The 7,558-nt window shown below is 38.9% G+C and overlaps 1 pseudogene; it reads right to left on the bottom strand.

Annotated features, from left to right (window-relative positions):
* Positions 1 to 6,480: 6,480 nt before the first annotated feature.
* On the bottom strand, positions 6,481 to 6,882 carry LOC110594909 (annotated as a pseudogene).
* Positions 6,883 to 7,558: the final 676 nt, after the last annotated feature.

The raw sequence follows: 7,558 nt of genomic DNA, 5'->3' as shown, positions 1-7,558 counted from the left end.
AAGACACAAAAAAAAAAAAAAAAAAAAAAGAAAAGAAAAAATACCTTGGCATCTTCTTAACCAGAGAAGTGAAAGATCTTTATGATGCAAACTACAAAATACTGCTCAAAGAATTAAAGAAAACACAAGCAAATGAAAAAAGATTCCATACTCATGGGTTGGAAGAATCAACATTGTTAAGCTGTCCATCCTATCAAAGTCAATCTACAAACTCAACGCAGTTCCCATTAAATTGCCAACATCATTCTTCTCAGACTTGGAAGCGAAAATACAGAAATTCAAACAGAAGCATAAAAGACCATGAATAGCCAAACAATCAACAAGAGAAACAAAGTGGGAAGTACCACACTTTCAGACTTTAAACTTTACTATAAAGTTACAATAATCAAAACAGCCTGATATTGGTACAAGAACAGGCATATAATCCCACGCCTTTGGGAGGCTGAGGTAAGTGGATTGCCTGAGCCCACAGGTTCGAGACCCACCTGGGCAACCTGGTGAGACCTCATCTCTACAATAAATCGAAAATGAGCCAGGCGTGGTAGCGCGTGCCTGTAGTTCCAGCTACTTGGAAGGCTGAGGCAGAAGGATCACCAGAGCCAGCAGGTCGAGGCTGCGTGACTCCAGTCTTGGTGACAGAGTGAGACTCTAACTCAAAAAAAAAAAAAGAACAGGCATATAGAACAATGGAACAGCATAGAGATTCCAAAAGCAAAACCTCAATTGCTCAACCAACTCATCTTTGACAAAGCCTCCAACAACAACCACTTAGGAAAGGAGAACCTATTCAGTAAATGGTACTGGGGAAATAACATGCAGAAGATTGAAACAGGACTCCTACCTATCACCATACACACAAATATCAACTCTAGATGTATCAAAGACCTAAACATAAAACCTCAAACTATAAGAATCTTAGAAAACACAGGAGACACTCTTACTGAAGTTGGAATAGACAATCAATTCCTGATCAAAACTCCAAATGCCCATGCCATAAGAGATAAGATAGACAAGTGGGTCCTCATCAAACAGAAAATCTTATGCAAAGCAAAATAAATCAAGAGAACGAGGAGACAGTTCACATAATGGGAAAAAAATATTTGCCAACTGCATATCTAACAAAAGGCTTAATATCCAGGACCTACAAGGAACTCAACATGACAAAAGGAAAAAAAAACCCTATTAAAAAAAGATATGCATACACTCTTCTCAAAAGAAGACATACAAGCAGCCAGCAGATAAATGAAAAAATCCTCAGCCTCACTAATGATCAAAGAAATGCAAATGAAAACCACACTAAGATACCACCTAACTCCAGTCAGAATGGCCATCATCAATAACTCAAAAAACAATAGATGCTAGGGTGGATGTGGCCGAAAAAGAAACACTTCTGCATAGTTGGTGGGAATGTAAATTAGTACAACCTGTGTGGAAAACAATGTGGCAATTCCTAAAAGGTCTAAAAATCGACCCTCCAAACGACCCAGCAATCCCCCTTATGGGAATATACCCAGAGGAACTCAAATGATTCTATAAAAAAGACATTTGCCCGCGCATGCTTATTGCAGCATTATTCACAATAGCGAAAATGTGGAACCAACTATGCTGCCCATCAAAAGTGGACTGGATTTTAAAAATGTGGCACTTATACATAATAGAATGTTATGCAACCATAAACAAGGACAAAATTATGGACCTCACAGCAACTTGGATGGATTTAGAGTCTATAATACTCAGTAATCTAGCACAGAAACAAAGAACTGAGTACCACATGTTCTCACTCATAAGTAGACCCGAACATTTATGAAAATACTGTAAGAAAGTATTTGGCAGTAACAGGAAACTGCCAGGGGAGGAAGGGCACACAACATCAGTAAGGGTACTGATCTCACACCAGGTAAAGTGAGGACCCACGGGAGGCCCAAACTTTACTGTATGATGACCACTTGTATACTTAATCCTGAATTGTACCCCATATCTTTAAAACAAAAAAGGAAAGAAAAAGTTATTCTCAATAATTTAGAAATCTTTCACTTCCTATAAATAGAAGAAGAATGCTGTCCTATAATCAGTGAATCCCCACAGCCATTAATTCTTACAGTAAAATAGGCAATTGTTTACTTCTGTGGGCAAAATCTGTGTTTGGGATGGAATAAACATTTTATCTCCTTAGCAAGGGAGTCCTAATAAACTCTCACCATGATTGGAGACATGCCTAAAATTCTGAATCAAGATTGCATCAGCTGTACTACACATCACCTTCTTTTTTCAAAGACAGCATTGTTTATAAATATCTGTTTTGAGTGTGTTTTTACCACTTTGTTTCCAGGAGTTCTATGTTTCAGACTTTCTAGACTTTAATTTTAACTTGTGTTTGGGAATGCCATCATGCTCTGTGAGATAAAGGTTTTCCAAGTAGAGGAGAGAATGGAGGTAGAGAGCAGCTCGTATTGAGACAACTGCTAGCATGACAAGGAAAAACCAAGTCACATGTTTAATATCTGCCTTGATAAATGTTTTTCTAAAAACTCAAGAGGAAAAATTATTTTTGAAATTGTTTCGTGTTATTAGATGCTTTATTAGTTATTACATGCTTTATGAGGTCATTCTGAGAGCCCGTTTCAGTTTAGTATACAAATTCATGACTACACCTTTCTTAATTAATTGCATTATGCAAGTCATATGATTACTTCCTTGAAAACTCTGCTGACAATATTGGCAATGTCAATCATCTTTAATTTTGCAGCAGGTAAGCTTTTGGTTGAATTTTCTGGGCTTTGCTGTTGTGCCACTCTGAGAAGCCACAGCTTCTGGTTTTCTGTCACATGAAATTTTAATTGCTGGACAAAACATAAGAGGCAGCATTAATTTTTCACAAATCCCCCAGAATCCAGAAATCACTGATTTCCCACAAATAGAAGAAAAATTCCAACTTACTCCATGAATTTGAGTAAGTTGCCCCCAAATGCTCCTGGTTATGAATAAACCCTGGTCTTGTGTTGAAGTGTCTGTCACCTCACAGTGTAAAGACCGTGTCAGCTGGTCTCTCTCTGCTGCCTACTTCATAAAGTATGAAGGCCAGGATGGCTTTGATATTTTTTGCTATTGCTTTGTTGGAGGCAGGGGATCTTCTGTACTCCCTGTTTCTGCTGCTCTTAGAGCCCACAACCATGTATGTTGCTAAATAATGCTTTTTTGAACCTATCTTTTAAGTATTACAATTATACATTTATGCAACAAAAGTAAAAGCAGTCATTACTTACTCTGTTCTTTGTGCCAGCCCTTTCCTTTGCCAGAGCACTGGCTGTTCAGTGGCTAGGGTCGTGCTTCCCAGGAGGTCACACTTTCTGCAGAGAGAAACGAAGCACAAGGTCAGGATGAAGGTGAAAGTCAGAGACCACAGAAGTTGTTACTGGGTTTCTGAAAACCCAAAGTCATACTTGGGAAAAGACTTGCAGTCCTTGCAAAAGAAGAATGATTCTATTGTAATTGTCATCTGATCAGTACTAGGCAGGAAGAGGGGCAGGGGAGCCCTCCTGCCTCAGAGGACTGCAAGCAGGATTGGACTCTCAGTAGGAAACAGCTGACAAGTTATTTGCCTAACCATTTCTTTTGACAGACAAAGACACTGGAGCCAAGGGAGGGCAGATGTTTGCAGAAGGCTGTACAGTATCACTATAGTGATAGCACCCGAACTCTGAATTCTCACTACAGCACTTCTTTCCTTAGATTGCATCTTTACATACTAATGGTGACCTCAGATTTGAGGATCTCTAAAAAAAATACTGCAGTGGTACTCAGGACACTGCAGTGGTACTCTGAATGTTTGTGTCTTCCTCAAATTCATATGTTGAATCCTAATGTGAGGGTATTAAGAGGTGAGACTAGGGGAGGTAATTGTGGGCAGACCCTCATGAATGAGATTAGTGCCTTTATAGTAGAGAGCTCACTTCCCCTCCCATCATATAAGATTACAATGAGAGGGAGCCATCTGTGAATCAGGAAGTGGGCCCGCGCCAGACAACAAATCTGCGGGGGCTGTGATCTTGGACCCCCCAGCCTCCAGAGCTGTAAGAAATAAATTTTTATTGTTTATAATCCACCTGATTTTTTGCTAGAGCAGCAGCCTGAATGGGGTAAGACAAGTGGTTATGGCCATTTTTCTTTCCTGAAGAAAACAGATCACAGATCTACCATATGCAGGCATCATATTGTACATTACACACACATTTCATTTAAAAAAACATATTATGACAGTACTGCAATTAGACAATATTTAACTTTGCATTAGATACAACTTGTAAATGAGAACTAATAGTTAAAAACCCACCTGAACAGTCATCTTCCTAACCTACATCTTAGCCTCACCACTAATCATAACTAATTCCTCATTCCCTTTTCCTGTTGCAATAATTTCTCCTGTCTCTGCCTTTGCATTTGCTGTTTTCTCTGCCTAGAATTTTATTTTCTTCATAAACTTACTCACTCTCCAAGTTACAAAGTTTGTCTATATAATCTTGCTTTTTTTCCCCATAGATTTTTGCATTTGCTACAGCCTAGCGCTTAATGTGGTTTAATTATTTGAATGTAATACTGGCTCTTCAGCCAGGAGTGATCTCCCAAACCTAACAGGGTGCTCAACAACAGTGCTTCTCTCATTAAAAAATAAAAAATAAATTTAAAAAAGAGCAGAATTAGACATACAGATGAAATCAAAGCAAAGCAAAGAAAAGGTGATAACAGGATTCGTTATGATAGCGACCTCTAGTACGGGATGTATGACTTTTTTTGGATGGTGAGTTTGTGGGTCATTATTGCATATTGCTAAATGAAACTAAATGTGGCCTAAAGCTGCTCCTGTATGTAGAAGACTGTAACCTAGCATACTATGTAAATAAACTACAACCTAATTGAGAATATATTCTTGTAACAAATAGTAGATTCTCAGCCAATCATAGCAGCAAAGCTTTCGGCCAATTACAGGTTGCAGACTACTCAGACCATGACCAAATAAGCCGAACTAATCAGGTTATTTCTGTATGTTACTTTCTTTTTATATCTATAAATACTGCCACTGTTGCTGGGTAAAGCTCTCTGTTACTGGTCCAAGGGGCTGCCCAATTCTTGAATTGTTTCTTTGTTCAAATAAATTCTGCTAAATTTAATTTGTCCCAAGTTTTTTTTTTTTTTAAGAGATTGGTGCCAGTAGTGGGATCCAAAGTAGCCCTCCAGGGAACCACAGGAGCACTGTACGACCAAATGAAGATACCCATCAAAGCCAATGTTGCCCACTGATTTTTCAGATCAATAGGGATCATGGGAGAGTTCTTTCCTAAAGTCAAACTCCTGAACTTGTGTTTTGAGCTTTCTGACTTTAAGTAATTTTTTACTGTACTGAATTCAGAATCTGACTGAATCTAATAATTAACTGAATTGAATCCAGAAGCCTCAGGTAAATATTTTTGAAAATGAGTTTCTCCAAATTTAAAATGTCTAAGATTTCAAGAGTCTGGGTCTCCACTTTCGTTGTTTTTGTTTTGTTTTGTTTTGTTTTTTGAGTTGGAGTCTCACTCTGTTGCCTAAACTGGAGTGCAGTGGCTGCTCCCGACCACCGCAGCCTCGACCTGCTGCGCTCCGGCGATCCTTCCGCCTCAGCCTTCCGAGTAGCCGGAATTACAGGCGCGCGCTACCTCACCTGGCTGATTTTTTGATTTATTGTAGAGATGAGGTCTCGCCGCCCAGGCGGGTCTCGAACCCGCGGGCTCAGGCAATCCACTCTTCTCAGCCTCCCAAAGGCACAGGATTACAGGCTGAGCCACTGAACCCGGCCGGGGTCTCCACTTTCTGGGACACAAACTAACTTTATGCACAAAAATCATGGATCCAGGACCTGTGTGTTTTTGAAAAATGAGTTAGGTTTACCAAAGGTAATTTAGAATTACAGTGGTCACAATGGGGAAGTTTTAACTAAGATAAAATTGTTCACTTGCAGGGTACATTAGAAAAGAAAGAATCCATAATGTCACAAAGCAATTGGATGCATTTTTAAATTGGTATACAGAAGCATCTAAAATAATATATGAATCAAAGAGTGCCTCTTTATAAGGTTCCTTACAGAAGGCAGATGAGAATAACTTAAATGTCTTTTTCACAAATATTATTCAAAAGCTTTAGCCATGTAGGCAGGAAATCTTGTTCTATTGGACAGAAAAGCAGTTTGAGTCCATATATATTCAAATAAATTAGTGAATTCTGTATTATTGTATCTGACACATGACCAAAATTTTTAAATGAAAGCTATAAGATCTGTTTCTGTTTATATGTTTATATATGTCTATATGAACGACATATATATGTATGTGTGTATGTGTGTAACTTCTTAAACTCCTTATGATATTGCTAAATTAAAGCAGAAAAATCTCTATTAATTGGCTTTAAAAAATAAGGTCTTATATAAAAGTTAAGAGCTAACCTAAATGCTTTTTTTAAAGACTTTTAATTTGTATTACAGAAAAAAACTTCATTTCTTTATTTTGCTTTCTGACTCTGTGCTTGTGCCTTCAACACTTTCACAACGATTTTCTGCTCCTTGATAAGAAAATCACGCTTGGTCCTGTCACTAACACATTTTGCACACATGGAACCACTATAGGCCTGGCTGACATGTTTTTTTGTTTTGGACAACCTCGTAAGAACTTTAGGTCTCACAGCACGAACCACTCGAAGTCTGCCTGGTAACACACCACACGCAGACTTTGGTGCTTACCCTACCTTCTTGGTATATAGGTAAACAATCCTATTACCAGGCGTTCGGGACATCTTAGTTTTGTTAGAGACTGTATTGTAGGAAAGCCTACGACGGTATGACAAACTCTGGACCATTCTGAGTGCCTTTACACAGCATTCCTGGAAAAGAGCACTTGTGTGTGTGTGTGTGTGTGTGTGTGTGTGTGTGTGTTTGTGTGTGTGTGTGTGTGTGTGTGTGTTTGTGTGTGTGTGTGTGTGTGTGTGTGTGTGTGTGTGTGTGTGTGTGTGTGTGTGTTGGGTCTCACTCTATTACCCAGGCTGGAGTGTAGTGTCACATTCATGACACACCGTGGCGTCAACCACCTGAGCTCAGGTAATTCTCCTGCCTCAACCTCTCAAGTAATTGGGACTACAGGTACACATCACCATGCCTGGATAATTTTTAAATTTTTTTTGTAGAGATGAGGTCTCACTATATTGTCCAGGCTGGTCTTGAACTCCAGGGCTCAAACAATCTTCCCACCTCTGCTTCCTAAAGTGCTGGGATTACAGGCGTGAGCCACCGTGCTCAGTCCCAAATGCTTTTAAGGTTCACATTACTTGGGTGATCTTTGGTAAATAAAAATACCGTTGATTTGATTAAAACAGTCATGTTTTAGAGTTTTCAACATCAAATATAATACACATGCACAGTTTTTTCCATGTAGGTTTACTGGTAAAACAAGCTTATGCTACCTCCATATTACAAAACTTGTCAGTAAGAAAAATAACAGAAGATGCAGACCAGCTGTTTAATGTCTCGTCTTTATAA

The sequence above is a fragment of the Carlito syrichta genome, unplaced genomic scaffold (assembly GCF_000164805.1).
Source record: "Carlito syrichta isolate Samal-C Ts95f unplaced genomic scaffold, Tarsius_syrichta-2.0.1 Scaffold158902, whole genome shotgun sequence".
Taxonomy (NCBI): Eukaryota; Metazoa; Chordata; class Mammalia; order Primates; family Tarsiidae; genus Carlito; species Carlito syrichta.
Note: the sequence above shows the minus strand (reverse complement) of the source record. Positions and strands in the feature narration are given on the sequence as shown.